This window comes from Mandrillus leucophaeus, unplaced genomic scaffold, assembly GCF_000951045.1.
Source record: "Mandrillus leucophaeus isolate KB7577 unplaced genomic scaffold, Mleu.le_1.0 Scaffold849, whole genome shotgun sequence".
Classification (NCBI taxonomy): Eukaryota; Metazoa; Chordata; class Mammalia; order Primates; family Cercopithecidae; genus Mandrillus; species Mandrillus leucophaeus.
Window position 1 is genome coordinate 1,189,445 of NW_012109241.1, and position 20,257 is coordinate 1,209,701.

Sequence of the window (20,257 nt, forward strand, 5' to 3'; positions counted from 1 at the left end):
AAAGTAATTAGACCTAAACTTATAATTCTCAAACGTCACTGGATCTCTTATTGGCAGAAAAATCACACTAGACTTCATTAAGAGTAAATCATTCTCTCAACTCCTGCTCAGCTTTAAAATGCATTTTTTTCTTATTACAAAAGCAATACAGCCATGGCTCTTAACAACATTTTAGACTTTGGTGTATTTCTTTTTACTACTTGTTAGTACCTAGAAGTTTATTTAGATGTATATATGCATCTAAATATATACATCTCTATATATACACATATCACACATATATATGTGTGTTCCATATATAAAAAATATAAATGTTTTTATAAAATATAAAAATAAATATAAAAGCAAAAATACAAAAAAATACAGCCATGGCTCTGATACGACACTTTACACTTTGTGTATTTCTCTTTCCTATTTTTTAAACATTGTTTATTTAGATGTATATATACATCTATCTATATACACTCCACGCATATATGCATATGCATGTGTGTGTCTATATACATACATATAATATACACACACACATATAATTGTAGAGCACATGTGGAGTTTTAAAACATAGGATCTTACCCTACAAATTCTTTTATAATCTACTTTTAACACTTATGAAATATTGGAATATATCATGAAAGGCTTACTATGTCAATGAAAGGTCATCTATTAGAATAAGAGTTTTACAGTTGAGTTCCATGATGCCTTGGGGCTCTTGGGAGATGCCTCGGGTGTTGGGGACCAGAGTAGTGAAGAATATAAAGGTCAGGTGAAAGACAGGAAGAGGGTAAGCAGTTGACTGTATCTGTCAGTCTCATTCAACAGAGTTCCTTTTATTTGTTCAAAGATTCAGTTTTCGTGTAACATATCATTTAAAAAAGGAATTCCATCACCAAAAATAAAATAAAAACAGAAATCAAGATCTATAACATTATTCTCATTTCTGCTTAGTTTCTTTTCAAAATGAAAATAGCTTTATTGTTTTATACCTGTAAAAGTAACAGCTACATATTTTTCAAGATTCAAAGAATCCAAAAATGTAGACTAAAACATTGAAAGTCACCCTTTAATCTCATTTCTCCTTAGACATTTTGAAGTGTATGTGTGTATCAAGATATACAGTATATGTATCGTGTCCTGTCTTTTTTCCTTAACAGAGCCCATTTTCCCATATCATTAGTTGACTTTTAAAACATGACTCCTGATGATTTATTATTTGTGTTATTTTATGAAGCCAATTAATAGGAAAAAAAATACAAGTCAAACTTACAGTTTAAGGAGAACTAGGTTTTATTTTCTAAAATGTGTAGCTTTAATACATTGAATATTCATATAAACATTGCAAACGGAACATTCTGCATGTAAACAACTCCCCCAAGTTTTAAAATCTCAGGGTGGCAGATTGTCATGCTGAGAAGGGCTTCTCAAAACGTTTCCACTGAAATCTCCCTAATGGCAAAAGGAGGGTGTGATCCTGAATCCCCAAAGGTCTGGGGGAAGTTCTGGTGGCCTCTTCTAGACCCTAATGGCCTTTGGCATTTTTTGTTTGTCTTTAAATTTAACTTTTCCATCCCATGGCTATTTAACTCATCTGCTCTTCTCATACATTTAGTTTGTGTCAACTCTTTTTTTATCATCACAAGCAGCACTGCAATGCATCTTTTTTTACATAATTCTTTGTATCTCCATTTATTTCCTTAGAGATAAGTTATAGATGTAAAATTATCAGGCCAATTGGTATAGATATTTTATGGCTTTTTATGTATATATGCCAAATTATCTTTCAGAAAGAAAGTACTAATCAATAATCTCATCATTTTATCTCACCCTCACCAATATTGGATGGCATTATAAAAAATGCCATTGATGTATGAAAAATACTATCTCATTACCATCCTTATTAGTATTTCTTTGCTAACTGAGATGAAAGAATTTCATGAGTTTGTTAGAAGTTTTTGTGTCTTACTTTGTAGGATGTATGTTTTTATACTTTCTACATATTTTTACTTAAAGAGCATTTATTTTATTATTAATATTAATAATGTTGTTTAGAAAGAGCTCTTTATGGCCCAGAGTGGTGCCTCACGCCTGTAATCCCAGCACTTTGAGAGGCTGAGGCGGGCAGATCACTAGAGGTCAGGAGTTCAAGACCAGCCTGACCAGCAGGGTGAAACCCCATCTCTACTAAAAATACAAAATTAGCTGGGCGTGGTGGTGCATGCCTGTGATCCCAGCTACTCGGGAGGCTGAGGAAGGAGAAAAACTTGAAGCCTGGAGGCGGAGGCTGCAGTGTTGCGCCATTGTACTCCAGCCAGGGCAACAAGAGTGAGACTCCGTCTCAAAAAAAAAAAAAAAAAAAGAAAAAGAAAGAGCTCTTTAGGATTACAGGGCAGCCATCTTGTCATAAGTGATCCTTCGTTCCAATCTTTAATTTACATTTTAGTTTTACTTATAACGCTTTATCTTTGTAGGGTTTTTTTTTGTTCTGTTTTGTTTTGTTTCGTTTTCCGTAGAGACGGAGTCTCGCTCTGTTGTCAGGCTGGAGTGCAATGACTGGATCTTGGTTCACTGCAACCCCTGCCTCCCGGGTTCAAACGATTCTCCTGCCTCAGCCTCCTGAGTAGCTGGGATTACAGGGCCTGCTGCAACGCCCAGCTCATTTCTTTTTTATTTTAGTAGAGATGGGGATTTCACCGTGTTGCCCAGCCTGGTCTGGAACTCCTGAGCTCAGGCAATCCGCCCGCCTCAGCTTCTCAGAGTGCTAGGATTACAGGCGTGAGCCACCGCGCCTGGCCATCTTCGTAGTTTTTAAAAGTATCTTTTCATGTTGAGACAGTTATTCCTCAGCTCTCATTTCTGAGATCACCAAATGGCCACCTTCCAATATCACCAACAAATTACCTGCATTTTGCTCTTACTGCTTTATGGTTTCATGTTTATATAAATATTTTTATATAAACAAATAGAAGTTTAGAGACAGACAATGTATGTATAATAAGTTAAATTCACTTGAACTTTTTTTCTTTTCCTTTTTTTTTTTTTTTTTTTTTTTTTTTTTTGCTTTTCGAGACAGAGTCTCACTCTGTCACCCAGGCTGTGATTTAAGGAAGGTGTTTTTTTCCCTTTTAACCAATTACTAAATTTGTCCTAACACTGTTGATGGTGAATTCTCTTTTTTCTTGCTGATCCCAAATTTCACCTTACTCACATCTTAATTCTTAAATCTACCAAGCTATTTTTCTTGGTTTTCCATTGTGTTCTATGGATCTATATTCCTAGTCTTGTGCCAACACCACACTTTTTACATTATTGTACTTTTATATATTTTAATATTTGTTTCCTTACATAAAAATTTTAAAATCTGTTTTAATTGTTTTACTGAAGTGTAAAATACATAGGAAGAGTCCACAGTTCATAGGTGAATGGCCCACTACATTTTCACAAACTGACTGTGTCAGCCTAATCAACAGCCAGATCAAGAAACAGAGCATTGCCAGCACCCCAGAAACACCATCCTACCATCAAACCATCAAGCTCTCTTCCAGCTGCTGCCCACTCCAAGGGTGGCAACTGTCTTGACTTTGATCAAGATTGGTTTTGCCTATTGTTGGACTTTATGTGATAAGAACCATATAGCTTCTCCTTTTGTATTTGTCTTCTTCCATTCAACTTTATGTTTTTGAGAGTCGTCCATATTGTTGAGTATAGTTTTAAATTGTTAATGCCCATTGCTGTATAATATTTCTTTGTGTAAATATGCCATGATCTATTCATTCATTCTACTATTGATTTGTATTTGGGTAGTTTCCAAACTTGGAACTGCTACAAATAATGCTGCTATGAATGTTCTAGTACCTTATGTGAACATATGCATGCAATTCATTGGTGAGCATATGTATGCACTTCTGTTCAGTCTATTCCTGGGAGTCAAATTACTGGGTCACAGAGTATGTACATATTCTTTAGAGCAGATACTCACAGATAGCTTTCCAGAGTGGTTGTAGTAATTTACAATCCCGTTAGCAGTGTATAAGATGTCTAGTTGCCTACACCCTTACCCACACTTAGTACTTTCTGGGTTATTTATTTAGCTATTCTAGTGCGAGTGACGCTGAGGTTTGAATTTCCATTTTCATGATGACTCATGAGGCCAAACATTTTTGTAGCTTTATTGGTCATCTGTGTATCTATGTAACTCTATCTTCAAGTTTTTTGCCTTCTTTTTATTGAGTTGCTTTAAAAAAAAACTGACTACTAGGAGGTCTTCATATAGTTGGGATTTGTGTTCATTGTTAGATATGTATATTGCAAATATCATTTTTTACTCTTTGGGTTGCCTTTTCACTCTTTTGTGTCCTTTGATGACACCATTAACGTTTTAATACAATCTAATGCATTACTTTTTTCTTTTACGCTTGCATTTTTGGTAACATGTTTAAGAAATCTTTGTCTTCTCCAATATGATAATCACGTTTTCTTATATAAGCTTAATGTTTCTTATCTTCAGATTTAGATGTACAATCCACTTGCAATTGACTTTTGCATATGATGTGAGGTAGAAGGATCAAATATATCCTTTCATATGGGTATCCAATTGACCCAGAACCATTGATTAAGATGACTGTCTTTTCTCCACTGCCTAAGGGATATACACTGTGTGAATGAATATTACACAGCCATGAGCATGAATGATTTAAAACTATATTTGACGATATGGATGAATCTCATAAACATGGTTGAATGGAGGAAGACACATACAAAAAGGGCAGGCAATATGATTTTTTGTATGTCACAGATCAGGCAACCATGTATGTGGAGGACTGGAACCACTCTATTTTTTTTTTTTTTTCTTTTGAGACAGAGTCTCACTCTGTCACCCAGGTTGGAGTGCACTGATGTAGTCACAGCTCACTGCAGCCTCAATCTCCTATGCTCAAGTGATTCTCCCACTGCAGCCTCTGGAGTAGCTGGGACTACAGGCACATGCCGCCATGCCTGAGCTAATTGTTGTGTGGTTTTTGTTTTTTTTTTTTTTGTAGAGATAAAATCTTGACATGTTTCTCAGGCTGGTCTGGAACTCCTGGGGCTCAAGTGATCCACCTGCATCCACCTCTCAAAGTGCTGGGATTACAGGTATGAGCCTCCATGCCCGGTCTCTATTCTATCTCATTTATCAACTTACCTATTCTTGTGCAAATACCACAATGTCTTAATTACTGAAACCTTAAAATAGATCTTACTCACTGGTAATATATGCCCTGTAGCTTTATTATTTTCCAAGGTTCCCTTGGCTATTCCTGGGTCTTTGGATTTTTATATAAATTTTAGTATAAGATTATCAATTACCACACAAATACCTGCTGTGATTTTTACTGAGATTGTGCTCGTCTGTTTTTGATCTTCCCAATTAACTTCATTCTGTTGATAATAAAAAATCCCCTTAGATTTTTTATTCAGATTTTATTAATTTCATAATTTAATTCGTGGTATATTGAATTCTTTTTTATTATTTCATGACTGTGGACACTGATTTCTTCACTAGACCATCAGAAACTGTTGGAGAAGTTCTCGATCATATAATTCTTTTGTTTTCTGCATAATTTTATGGAATCTATGGTCAAATAACATTTAATATGTGTTTCCTGGATATACCTCATAAACTCTTGCAAAGTGATCTTATCAAATACTTTTCTTGAATATTCTGGCGTGGGTGCTCCTTTGCTCTTCTCTTCATTGAATTATTTATTTGAGTATTTATTAATTCACCCAGGAGAGCCACTTGCATAGTCTAGTCTTAGACAGGTATTCACACGTACTATGCATTGTGCCATCTGTTAAATATTTAGGTACCTTCCTTTTCTTTAGAAAGCTTTCATTCCAATAAAGACAATGAATGCAAAACCAACTATCTAAAATGTTGTCTTTTAAGTGCTAGAAATTTAGAGCTGTGGGAGGGCTTAACTCTAGCTGAGAACCCACCATGAGATTGATAATTGTAGTGAAGTTGGAAGTTGAGCTACATCTTGACACATGAGCAGGCATAGAGTCCACGACTCGGGGAGGAAACAGGGAGCATTCTGGGTGAGAAGAAAAAAAGTCATGAAAGCATGGAAATTCATTCATCTCTAAGAAGTATGAATGTAAGTTCAGTAAAGCTGAGAAATAAAAGGGTGGAATGAGAGACAGGTGAAGCTGAACATATAGGTAAAGGTCAGATTATGAATGGCTTTTTTTTTTTTTTTTTTGAGATGGAGTCTTGCTCTGTCACCCAGGCTGGAGTGCAGTGGCGCAGTCTCGGCTCACTGCAACCTCCGCCTCCTGGGTTCAAGCGATTGTCCTGCCTCAGCCTCCCAAGTAGTTGAGACTACAGGTGCGCACCACCACCCCCGGCTAATTTTTGTGTTTTTAGTAGAGATGGGGTTTCATCATGTTGGCCAGGATGGTCTTGATCTCTTGACCTCATGATCTGCCCATGTTGGCCTCCCAAAGTCCTGGGATTACAGGCATGAGCCACCGTGCCCAGCCCATGAATGGCTTTTTAATATGAGTTGTTGATTTTTTTTTTATTTTACTATTTAAGGTGGTTAATTTAAGAGAGTGTCATGATCAGATTTGCGTGTGAAAAATATTACTCTAATAACACAGAGGAGGGAGGACTATAGTGTGCAGAGGCAGTTAGAAGGTTACTGCTATGGTCCAGCTAAGAGATAAGAGCCTGGACAAAGTCATTGGGAATGGGGGTGGTGATCGAAATTATTCCAGAGGTGAAATCCTTGTGACTTGGTGATTGACTGGGTGCAGGTAGGTGGGGAGGGCATCCTGGATGTCATGGGATGTCACTTGCTAAGCTCCAAATTGCTGCCTCTGGGTCACTGGGTTAAACAGAGCAGCTATTCTGAAAGTATGCCAGCGTGTACCATTGATTGGCAGCTGTGTGAAAAGGCACAGGAAAAGGCACAGCAAAAGGCTGCTTTATTCTGTTTCTCAGAATAACCACATTCTTACCACATGATTTCATTGTACAGGATTTGTAGGTTCTTTTGCGTTTTATCCATCTGTGTATTTACTGCTGGTCTCCTGGGAAGAGAGAAGACAGGTTATTTCAGAAATACAAACCCAAAGCAAAAGCATTCCCTCCACGAGACTGCTCTGAAATTAGATTAGTTTGTCAGATTAGATTGGAAAGGAATCTTAAATCATTTCCTACAAACTGCTCATTTTGTAGATGAGGAGGCTACGTACAAGGGAGGAAAAATGATTTGTTATCCAGTAAATGGAACCATGGGCTTTATCTGAAGATAGTGAGAAACAGCAGATCAGCATGATTAAAAAGAAAGAATCAGATCGCTCTGGGCTCTGCTGCTTACCAGATGTGCAATCTGGAAAGTGTTATTTAAGTTTATCTGAACACCAGTGTACTTGACTACAAAATGGAGTTGCTGCAAGAATTAAATAAAAAGATTGCGTGTTCACAGGGATGATGCATCTGAGAGCTCAATGCATATCGGTGATGATGAAGATGAAGATGCTGTGAGTGATGATGATGATGAGGAGGAGGAGGATGTAACTGAAGGAGCTTGGGCTTTGCCATCAGTACAGCTGAGTTAAAATGTCTATTACTAGTTGTTTGACCTTGTTATGATGATCTAAATTCTATAACTATCAATTTAATTACAACACATAACATAGAGATAAGAATCTTGATCTTGCACTATTTTGAGAATAAAGCACAATAAGATGTATATTTAAAGTATCTAGCACAGTGCCTGGCACAAGGGAAATGGTCAACTAAAATTTACTTTCCATCTCGAATCCAGACTTCTTTTTCATCTCCTTCTTCTCCTTCCCTTTCTCCCTCTTCTTCTTCTTCTTCTTCATCCTTCTCTAATAAAATTATTTTTATTAATACACTTTATTTTTTTAGAACAGTTTTGGTTTCACAGCCAAATTGAAAGGAACACAGACTTCTCATATAACCCCTGCCCCACCTGCACAGCCTCCCCCATTATCAACATCCCCCACCAGAGGGGCACAGTTTTTACAACTGAGGAACCTACATTGACACATCATTATCACCCAAAGTTTATGTTAGGGCTCACTCTTGGCATTGTACATTCTATGTGTTTAGACAAATGTATAGTGACATGTGTCTATGATTATAGTATCATGCAGAATAGATTCACTGCCCTAAAACTCGTCTGTACTCCGCCTGTTCATCTCTGCCTCCTACTAATCCTTGGAAACCTCTGATCTTCTTACTATCTTCATAGGTTTGCCTTTTCCAGAATGTCATATAGTTGGAATCATACAATTTGTAGCCTTTTCAGACGGGCTTCTTTCACTTAGTAATGTGCATTTAAATTTTCTTCAAGTCTGTCCATGGTTCATTTATTTTTAGTGCTGAATAATATTCCATTGTCTCCTGTATGGTAGTTTATTTATTCACTCACTGACTAAAGGACATCTTGGTTGCTTCTAAGTTTTGGCAATTATGAATAAAGCTACTATAAATAAAAGTGAGCAGGTTTTTTTGTAGATGTAAGTTTTCAACTCCTTTGGGTAAATACCAAGGAGCATGATTGCTGTATCTCATAGTAAGAGTATATTTAGTTTTGTAAAAAACCACCAAACTGTCTTTCAAAGTGGCTGTGCCATTTTGCATCAATACCAACAATGAATGACAGTTCCTGTTGCTTCACATTCTAGTCAGAATTTGTTGGTGTTCTGCATTTTGGTTGTTCTAATAAGTGTGCAGTGTATTGTACTGTTGTTTTGATTTGTGTTTCTCTGATGGTATACAGTGTGGAACATCTTTTTATGTAATTATTTGCCATCTGAATATGTTTGGTGGGATTTCTGTTAAAATCTTTGTCTCATTTTTTTTTAGAATCAGGTTTGTTTTCTTTTTGTTGAGTTTTAAGTGTTCTTCGTATATTTTGGATAAGAGTTCTTTATCAAATAGATATGCCTTTTGCAATTATTTTCTTCAGGATCTGGCCAGGTAACACCACAGTGTTCTCTTGACAGGGTCTTTTGCAGAGCAAAAATTATTAATTTTACTGAAGTCCAACTTAACAATTCTTTTTTCTGGATTATGCCTTTGATGTTGTATCTAAAATTATCTCCAAACTCAAGGTCATCTAGATTTTCTCCTATTATCTTCTAGGAGTTTTGTCATTTTGCATTTTATACTTAGGTCTGTGACCCATTTTCAGTTAATTTTCAGTAAAGGTGTAAGGTCTGTGTCTACAGTTGTGGGTTTTTTGTTTTTGTTTGTTTGTTTGTTTGTTTTTGCATGTGCATGTTCAGTTGTTCCAGCCCTTTTTGTTGAAAAGACTTTTTTTTCCTCCATTTTATTGCTTTTGCTCCATTGTCAAAGATCAGCAGGCTATATTTTTGTAGGTCTATTTCTGGGCCCTGTATTCTGTTCTATGGATCCATTTGTCTCTTTCTTCCCTAGTACCATGCAGTCTTGATTATTATAGCTTGATAGCAAGTCTTAAAATCAGGTAGTGTCTCCAACTTTGTTCTCCTTCAATATTGTACAACCTTATTTTTTATCTTTATGCTATATTGTCATTTATTCGTTATCCGGATATCTAAAAATATGTATTACCATCATTACTCCTGAAGTCGCTCTTCTCCATTCCACATGAATTTGTTCTCTACAATGTATGTCCACCTCTCTTGTAACTTGTAGATAATGCCAGATACTGCCACTCCACTCAGCGAATCCCTGGGTCAACTTTGGGACAAGGGCAGTTCCCACAGGGAAATCCTCACCTTTCCAGAAACTGGAAGCATTAAATGTGGTCTCCCACTTGGTTCTTACATCTCCATCAAGACAGCATTTGACAGATATAATTAATAATTTATTGTTTGGAGACATTTGCTAGTTTCCTTGCTTCAGCAATTAAAACAGTATTTTATCTTTTCGGTTGTTGTTTTTGGGGGGGTCCTAGGAATGACAGTGGAATGAAATGCTTCTGAACCCCTTTTCCTGAGCGAGGCTGATTTCCTTCAGATACTACAAAAAAACCTAAATAGCCCTATACTCGGGGATCTTTTGTAAAAGCGGCAGGTCTTCTGGCTGTAATGCAGACAGACCAGCTTGACAGCTCACTGTGACTGAACATGACTGAAAATCAGGTCAGGGATTGTCACCCGAAGAGAACAAAAAGGTTGGTAACCAGTAACGAAAATGTCCCTGTTGGTTGTAGATGGAGGCGCATCACAGAACTGGCAAGTGCCCGCCTCGGGGAGGTCCATCTTTTCTGGAACTGCAACATCCCATCTGTTTCCTTTTATGACTTAATATCCCCAAAGTCACTCTCGCCAAACGCTACAGAGCACATATTTATTGTTTTAATTAAAGTGAGTAGGTTTGAGGATTTTAAAAGAGAACTTTGAAGCTATCCAAGGGGGTTCCAAAATCAGAGAAGGGAAAGCTTACACCAGAATGCATTGGAGTGAGAGCCTCATCCCAGGCTTCCTGATTGAGGTATGAAAAGAGCACTGAGGTTATCTCAAAGGACAGTTCAGGGACAGAGGAATGGCAGTGGGTCTGGAAGGGGTAACAACTTGCCTGCAAATTTTTTTCTTTTTTTTTTTTTGTGGAAGAAAAGGAGAAAGGGAGCAAAGAAGACGGAGAAACACTGCAACAGGAAACATTGAGGCTCATGTCTTTGTTTTGTTTCTCAAAAGATTCCATTAGACTCAATATGTCATTCTAAGTGCACCCGGATATAGTGTAGATTTAGATAACTCTCTCCTCCCCTTCTGACCTTTATTATGACTGCAAAAATTCTGTGTGTGAGGGATAAATAATGCATGCTCTCAGCCAAGAAGGGAAAGAAGACCCAAGGAAAAATTGCAGAATAGAGTGAGCAACATCTCTTTCTCTAGTATGTTTTTCGTTTCTGACCTACTTCCTCCTACCTCCAACAACACCCCTTGCCCTCTCTTCTCCAACAATCAGGACCTGAAAACCTGGAAGAAGAATGCTGGAGAGCATAGGTTTGGGAGTCAAACCTGCATTTAAAATACTCACAGCGATGACATGTCAATTGTGTGATCCTAGGCTAGTCCCTTCTCTTCTCTCTGCCTTGATCTTTGTAAAATGAGGATTCGCATCTTAGCGTGCTCGATATCAAAGGCTTTGGAAGGACAATAAATGAAGGTGTATGCAAATGAACGTTCTCCACTGCTCCATGGGGAGCAGACAGAAAGGAGAAAGGAAGTCTATTCTGGTCAGTTGTGGGCCTGACACATTAGGCGGTGAGCTGCAGTGGATGGAGTCACTGAGCTCAGTGAGTCTAGAATTACTTCATAGAGGTAGGAGAGAGCCCAGAAACCTAGTCAGAGGCCCCAGTCTGGCTTCAGTGGCAGCAAAGGGAACAAAGGCTTGACAGTCACCTGTGGGCTGAGGGGCTTGGTGTTTTGCTTTTGTTTTTGTTTTTTTACCATGTCGAGAAGTCAGAAACCCTGTGCTTCCTGCAGTTAAACAGAAAGAGATGAAGAGACAGCATTGAATTCAACTCAGTTCCCAAACTGAAATCAAAGACGAGTCTCACACAAGAATAATTTTTCTGTCTACATGTATGTTTGTTTCTTATTCATGCCTCTATTTTGCTGAGGACTGTTTTCCAGCTGGTGGTTTAAAGAAGGCCCCAAGCACTTCACCCTCAAACGTTTGGATTAGAAAATGAGGTGGGAAAGGAAATGACTGTAGGGCAAAAAAATCAGCTTGGTTGCTTAATGCCTGTGGGAGGAAGTTGTAAGCAATAACAGAAATAAAGTTTGAGGATTGTTTGCTCGTTTGTACATTGTCTCTGACTCCCCAGTTGCACACCTAATTAAGAGTTGGACAGTTAGGCAAACAGTTTAAATGTATGATAAGGGAGTTTGGGATTAACACACAGTATAGGAAGAGGCACATCTGGTCCTTAGAAAATCATGGGAAGAAGTGTCCCTGCAGTGTGTTTTTTGGAGCCCCAGCTCCTGCTGCTCTGCGGGCATTTCTGAAACTTTCTGATACTGCTTTAACTTTCTGTGTCTTTTCACTCTATCTCTGGAACATTAAATGTCAGAGATGGAAGAGATCTCCATGGAGGCAAAATCCGAGTATTTTCAATGCTTCTGCTCTCTTGGTGCCCAACTTCTCCACTCTCCTACCTATTTTCCTCCTAGACTTTCCTTTACCCCTTTGTAAAACTAGCCTTCAGAGCCTCCATTTCCTATTAGGTTGATATGCCTAGGTAGAAAGAGAATGTGTCTGTGTGGGTAAATAGAACCATCTCTCATGAAGGCGGGAGCAAGCAGGTATTTCTGATTGACCTCAGTGCTGGTCCTCACCATTAGATCTCTGGGAAGGTGAGAGGGTGGAGCTCCTCTGTGGACTCTCTCTTCACGCCCTGACCGTGGATGCACCAATATAAGTTTTCTACAGACAACAAATGGTTTGGGGTAATCACAGAAGAATTCCCTTTCTTGTTCCTGGTCCAGTTTCACTGCATGTTTCAGAATTACAATCTCATGAAAGGAGTACAGCTGAAAGAAGAGAGCTGAGTTGCTGTGCATAGTAGAACTGTGGCACTGCTGGGCAAAAGGAGGCAACCAGCTTGCCAGGGTGAGGATGTTGAAAGCCTCAGTGCTGATCCTGTAACCCAGAGAAATCCTTGACTCTAGATGCAAAGGGTAATGGGAAAATTTGCTCAGGAATTGCTTGAGGAATCTGCACAATTAGCTTCTTCCATTCTTACTTCCTATTAGAGGCATCCTTGCCATTTCCATGGCAACTGGGAGGCTGCATGGGTGTCACTGAACCATTACTTGAGGAGAGATGGGAGGGCCATCAGGTGGGGTAGGTAGGTACAGAGGCTGAGAACTGTAAATCTTTTTGTCCTTACCCATGGTTTTAACAGGGTGAGCCCCAAAAGCAGATGCAGGAATGTAAGGATCATTATTCATTTTGTGACCTCAAGGCCTGAAATGCCCATCTGAAGTCATAAAGATGTGTGATGCGACTAGAGATTGGCACTAGAAAGATCCTGTGGCCCTTCTTCCTATCATAGGCTTGGCTGCCCTCTTTTCTTCCTCTGCCCACAATTGTCTTCCTTTGCCTTCTTCTCCAAGCCTCTGTCAGAGGGCAAACTTAGGACCAGAGTCAGGGAAAAGGCATACTTTTCTTTTGCAGGGAGCTGGCTGATTTGAGGGGGATGGAAACTATAACACAGAGGTTAAGAGCAATGTCTGCTTTCTGGCTATGGGATTGTGACTGTCAGTTGCTTCATTAGTAACATAGAAATGATGATAAATCCTCCTACATATAAAAGGATGCCATGAGGATTAAATGGGTTCCTACATGTGTGACACTTCGTGCCTGTCATGTAGATGGTCCTATAGAAGCAGGGTGACTCTATATTCAATGTGTCTAGAGTCGTCCTATTTGTGCCTATTTTTCCAGGGTAATTGTTGATTGGCTCCCTTTACATTTCCAAAATATCTAAGGTTTGGGTGCTAATTATGCTATTGCTCTGTAAATTGTGTTACCTGTTTTACTATGGGCAGTGATCCAGTATTTTAAGACTTAAAGGATGAGTTGACACAAGCTAGGAAGTGAGGCAAGCAAGAGTTTGGCTTTGGAGTATCTGCAACCAACCCATTCAGGTTTAACTGCATTTATCTTGGAAGCGAAAGGACACCCTGTAACACTGAAGTTTTGCCCTTCCCCACCCACTGCCATCTCTTGGTGAAATGTGCCAAGAACCAATATGGAAACAGCCCTACCAAGGTCCCATTCAGTGATGCACATTCAGAAGGCAAGTTTTGAGAGCTCTGCACAGGGGTTGCTTTCTTCTCTGCTACAGGTCAGATAAGTAAGATCAGGGTGCTGGGTCACCAGAGAAGCAGCAGAGTCATGAGTTACCAGATACACAATAAGTATCTAGAGATGACCACAAATGCAAGACCTTCTTCTCTGGGAGAAGGGCTGGGGTCAATCTTGGCAGAACATTGCCACAGGGACCATCTTGCCTTTACGTTGCCAGAGTAGTAGGTTCAAATCTCAACTGGAGGGTAGGTCCTTGGGTTCTTCAGATTATGATCCATCTATTATCTATCTATCTATCTATCTATCTATCTATCTATCTATCTATCTATCTATTTTTCTATTATCTATGTATCTATGTATCTATCTATGTATCTATGTATCTATGTATCTATCTATCTATCTATCTATCTATCTATCTATCTATCTATCTATCTGTCTGTCTTTACTGCCATCAATACAATATCTGCTTCTCATTCTAACACTCTAGACCCTGGAGTCAAATCCAGCTCTTCCACTAACCAGCTGTGTAAATTTGAGCAAGTTCCTTATCTTTTCCACATCTCGCTTTTCTCTTCTGTAAAGGGAGGATGATAACCGCTTCTACCCCATGGGGTTGTCTGAGAATTTTAACCCATTTATGCCCTACTCATAGCATGTGCTTGGTGCACAGCAAGCACTATAGTAACTATTGATGTTATTAACACATTATTTCCTTCCTATTATCCTTAAGAAGGAGTTCTTACCTTCTCATCTCATATCTTTAGTTTTCTTAATGTAACTCTAAATTAAAATAAAACTCTTCACTTTGTTCGGAAGAGGACCATGACTTTCTTAGGCCCGACTAACATTTGCACTCACCATTTTGTTACACAGATGGGCAAACCAGGAAAACAGAGCTCAGTACAGAAGGTAGTTGGGCTGCCTCTGTTCCTGTTTGGCTCTGTCCTTGAAGAAAGTGGTAAGAAGTGCACAGATTTTGGAATTAAACAGACCATGGTTTGAATTCTGGATCTTCCAGTTGTAACCAGGTGGCATTGGGTAAATTACTTAACCTCTCAGAGCCTTAGTTTACTAATGATATAGGACTTAAGAGGAAATTATTTAGGCAGATAGTGAGGATATGGGAGTCCTTGGTAAGGTTTTCCTTTTTTAAGGAAAAGTAGCCCCCAAATCCTTTCCTTTTCTAACAAACAGCATCCTGTAGAATTGAGCGGCAGACATAGACAAGCAAGCTGGAAACTTGCTTGGGTGAAGGCTACCTGGGACTAGGAATGTTCAAAATGGTGGCTCCATGTTCTCTTCTCTTTGCCAGCCATGTGTACAGTAAGGAGCAGACAACATGGCACCAGCCAAGTGAAAAGCCCATTTGCATAAGATTAGGGTGGGATGGCCAGTCTTACCCACATGCTATGTAAGCATCACACACCTGGTCCAACCAATCCGTGGGCCCTATGTATATCAGACACCGTTTCCTCAAGCCTGACTGTAAAATCTGGTGCACTCAACCATGGGCCAGAATTCCCATTTGGGCACCCCTCTCTCTCACAAGAGAGAGAGCTGTTCTCTTTTCTCTTTCTTTTGCCTATTAAACCTCCACTCCTAAACTCACTCCTTGTGTGTGCCCGTGTCCCTCATCTTCTTGGTGTGAGATAATGAACCCTGGGTATTTACCCCAGACAGCTGCACCACTTGACTAATATATAATACAGGGAAAATTGCATGGTTCTTATAGGGATTAATGTGTGAAAAATTCCTAGCACAATTTCTGCCATGCAGCAGTATTCCATAAATGTTGACTCCTTGTCCCTTCCTGCTATTAGATTGTAAGCTCCTTGGGGGGAAGGAGGCTGTGTTTATTCATCATCCTACCTCTCAGCACTTAGCACAGTGCTAGTAACTGAGCAAGTAATCAGTCAGTATTCACTACATGAGTGCTGAATGGATAGATTTTTCGTGCATTACATACCTTCTCATAAATAAATATATTAACTTTCTACTTACTGCATCATGGCTAATCACTGCTAGAGATGAAGGCTTTGGGGATTTAATGATTTTTGAAAACTATATTCAAGGTTAAATTATGAGTCAAGCCAAGACTTTAAACTGCTGGAAGCAATTTCCTCATATTTCAACAGTTGCTCAACCTCATTCGATTTATTTATGCAAAGCCTTCGAACCCCTCCTTCTTGTATTTTCCCACATCCTGAGTATGCACATCATGGCAGCATCCTTGCTGCATTTCCCTGGAAAGAAAACAAAGGCATTGAACACAGTTTAAGGCTGAAGTGCCTCAGGCCTTGTGTTGTCAAAAGGAATTAACTAGAAGGTGAGGGGATGTTTGTCCTTGACATCACTCACTTCACTTCCTTAGTTCTGCATTTACTCGCAAAGTGTGAGGGATGGAAAAGGGAGATGGATTTTGAAATTGGCTTTTCTCCTGGCCTACCCACAGCCAACTCATGAGCCTCATTCCTCCCTAAAACTCCATAAAGGGCTATATCTGCTGGTGGGGTGGCTGGGGTGGGGCTGAAACTGCTTTTGCAAAGATTACAAGAGTGGGAGAAGTCTAGTATGGCTGACTCCATCTTCCTTCTAGCCTCACAGATAGGGCATAGGCCTAGCTAACCATAGGAGGAATTCAGTTTACATTTAACTCTGAAGCATGGATAATAACAGTTCCTCCCTAAAATGAATCCCCTGCTTACTCAGGGACTGGAATTTCCTTTGTAAGACTAATGAAAGACCACAAGAGTAGGATTCTGGGAGGGGCCTGAATTCTGCTAAGATGGAGATGTAGCTAAAGGATAACCAGCCTTGTCTCCTAGCTTGCCTTTCTATAATCCCTTGCTGCTCAGGAGTCATGTGGCCAAAGGTCACCAGATCTGTGACTTCCTCAGTTGCTTCTATAAATAACATCACCATTGTAGAGCCTCAGATTGCTCTTTTGAAATGTTTTTAAGATTTTTGCATTCTGACAGCCAAATGACTCCACCCATATCTGGGACTCAAGACTCAACTGGTCCTGTGGTCCCCACCCAGAGGCAGACTCAGCACATGAGGACTGAATCCTTATGAGTTCATCCCCAGCCGATTAGCAGCATCCATTCCCTAGCCCCCTGTCCCCTAATTATCCATAAAAATCCTAGCTTCTAAGTTCCTGGGGAGACTGATTTGAGGTATAACTCCCATTCTTCTGCTTAGCTAACTCTGCATTAATTACACTCTTTCTCTACTGCAGTACCATGGTCTCGGTGAATTGGTTTTGTCTGTGCAGCAGGTAGAAAGAGCCCATAGGGCAATGGCAGAGGTCTGCTTGTTCAAGGTTCCCTTTGTTCTTATGCCTCCTCAGCCATCTTCTTCTCATGGTCCTTGGTACTTAGGATTTCTTGGTCTCCTTGGAGGCATGTCTGATGGGATGAGAATTAATCAAACAGGGCAATTCCTTCCTGCCTGGAGTGGTCTGGGAGTTTCTTGATTTTTTCTCTGGATTTTAAGCTTCTCCAGGGCAATGTTTTGTTTGCTTGCTTTATGTTGTTAGTACCTAAGACTGAGCATCTGGCCAGATACAACAGCAATCATTTGGAAGGGGAGGGAGGGAAGCTTGTGGCCCTTCTCTGTGAAGGACAATCACATTTTATTTTATGAGAGGCAGTCATTTTCCTGAGGTTGTAACAAAGACTTTGTGTATGTGTTGTCAGGAAGGGGATGGATACTGTTGGAGACACTTTTTGAGAAACAGCAACTGTCTCTCTTTATTAGGTAGGGACCTGGGAAAGTGTAGACCAATGTGCAAATGGATCCTGTAGATCCACAAGGCCGAAAAGGAACAAGATGGTAACTCTGATCCTAGAAACATTTGATGAGGGAAATAAGCAGGCCAGAGAATGGTGGCAGTCACCAGGGTTCATGGGCTGAAGAGAAGGGGCCAGGTAGATTGCTCAGGGAGACCTGGTTGAAGCTCAGTGTGTAAATGAGTCCGGAAGGGTCTCAGCACCTGGTTCCCCTGACACGGTGTATAGACCTGAGTAACAACAGTTGAACATGTGTGCATGTGAACGAAGGGAAATATAACCATAGCTCCCCACTGTGTGGTGATCTAGGCCAGCACCAGCATGGCCTTGACTGTGGTGGGAAGTGTCTCTACACCTGTATGAGATCATTATTCCACAGTGACCTCTGGTGGTAGTTTGGAGCAATTGCACTTGCCCTTGGAGGAGATGGCCCTGATTGGTATTTTAAAGCAGGCTTGTCCAACCCGCCGCTCAGAACAGCTTTGAATGTGGTCCGACACAAATTTGTAAACTTTGTCAAAACATTAAAAACATTTTTTTTCTTTTTTGCTCAGCAGCTATCGTTAGTGTTCGTGTATTTTACGTATGGCCCAAGACAAATTCTTGTACCAATGTGCACCAGGGAAGCCAAAAGATTGGGCATCCCTGTAATGCAAGAGTGACTGACAAAGCCCTGGAGCTCTGGGATAAGTGGTGAGAATAAATATAGGGAAGATAAAGTAATATCAAGAAGCGAGGAGAGAGATTCTGGACTTCATGTTGATTAGGAGAAATGGCTTGAGTGATTCATTTAACAACAACAAAAATATGTGACTATAATTATACCCCAATTACTGAAATATCTCATACCAGTTGCAAAATTGTTATTTAACTATTTTACTTATTTATTTATTGATTGACACAGGGTCTCGCTCTATCACCCAGGCTGGAGTGTAGCAGCATGATCACAATTCACTACAGCCTCAAACTCCTGGGCTCAAGCAATCCTCATTCCTCAGCCTCCTGAGGAGCTGAGACTATAGGCACATGCCACCATGCTTAGCTAAGTTTTAAAATTTTTTGTAGAGACAGGATCTCACCATGTTTCCCAGGCTGGTCTCAAACTCCTGGGCTCAGGCCATCCTCCTGCCTCAGCGTCCCAAAGTGCTGGGATTACAGAAGTAAGCCAACGCACCCAGCTGTAAAACTTATGTCGTGTGCAACGCATATAGGTGGATTTCAGGGCATGTTTGTTGAATGAAGAGGATGGAATTAAAGCTTCTAAATCCACACTGATAGAAACTTCACATACTTATCCGTTTTATTTCTTACAAGCTGATAAATGTTGTTATCTTCATTCTACCGATGAGCCGTTGAAGGGCCCATCTCCAGCAGTGACTGGTAGAAACAGTATTGGAACCCAGAACTGACTCCTGAATCCTTGTCAGCCCTACTCTGTCATCTCCTGGGTCAGATGGGATGCTGCCGGGATGTCTGCCTCAGCCTCGGGCACTGAGTGGTGAAACAGATGATTTCGATGGATATAGTTAATGGAGGCCTGGGGTCAGTGAAGGTGATTCAATTGAAACAAAGTCAAGGAAAGTTTTTGCAAAGGGAGACATGAGGCGTTTTCTCCTGAGAGTTATGATCTGGTGAAAGGATTATGGTACTGAAAATCCTAGCAAAGGCATCAACCAGCAATACTTGTGAGTTCCATTAGTTACAACCGTCTGCTATTGGGGATAGGAAGGGAGAAGGGAATAAAAGAAAGTAAGCTAAAGGTGTTTGTATTGAAAGCCAGAAAAAAAAAAAAAAGGAAAAAAAGGTCAGCCAGGTGGGAACATAAAAAAGAAAAAGATAAATATTTTGATAAAACTGATGCACTGAGGTCATTCAATTGAAAGAAATGTTAAGTGCATATGGGTGATTTTGCAAGAAGTCCTGCCAAAATCATATGAGGTTAATTATGTTGACCCCCATTTTCTGCTCCCACACTTGACTGAGGGCATTCCAGACTGGAAATGACACCACTGCCCTCAGTAACATGTCTACAACAACTAATGATCTCTCTGGAGTGTAGCTCAAGTTCCTAGAGTGCAACTGTAACTCTAGAAGCAAATTGGCTTTGCACTAATGGCTTCAGCATAATTGCTAGTAGTTTCTGGTCCATTCTGGCAAAAACACAAAGAATGCAATTGTTAAGTGCTTTTTCTTTCTTTTTTATTTTCTTCTTTAAGGGCCTATGGTTCATCTTGCAATATCAGAGAATATGTAACTGCTGGAAGCTCATTTGTGCAGAAGCACTGGTTAGACCAAGTCCCAGGAGGGTGGGGAGCTGAACTGCCACATGCACATTGTACCCAAGAGCCTGGCCCATGAAAGTAAATCAGTGGATACTTGAATAAAAAGAAGAATATGTGCTGAAGTTTTGTTTCTTTGAGGACATTTTTTTTTTCTTTCCATAGTTTTGAGCATCTCTGGTGTTTTGAGATTTCTGCCAGTCTTTGAGGATGTAATGCTCAATTAGACTTGTTCTCTTTCCTCAAAGAGCTTATATAATAGTTAGTGAGCTAATTCTCCTGTTTTGAGAGACAGGGAAAAATGTTATGTTATAATGAGTCATATCGACTAGGCCTGACTTTGTTACTTTTTAAAAAACATT

The 20,257-nt window shown here is 39.8% G+C and overlaps 1 long non-coding RNA gene across 1 annotated transcript; it reads left to right on the forward strand.

Annotated features, from left to right (window-relative positions):
• The first annotated feature begins 7,469 nt into the window (after window positions 1–7,469).
• LOC105530866 lies at window positions 7,470–20,016 on the forward strand. The gene is made up of 5 exons (XR_001004698.1): window positions 7,470–7,605; window positions 10,215–10,495; window positions 10,620–10,876; window positions 14,699–14,863; window positions 19,833–20,016. It is a non-coding gene; the product is annotated as an uncharacterized LOC105530866 (long non-coding RNA).
• Window positions 20,017–20,257: the final 241 nt, after the last annotated feature.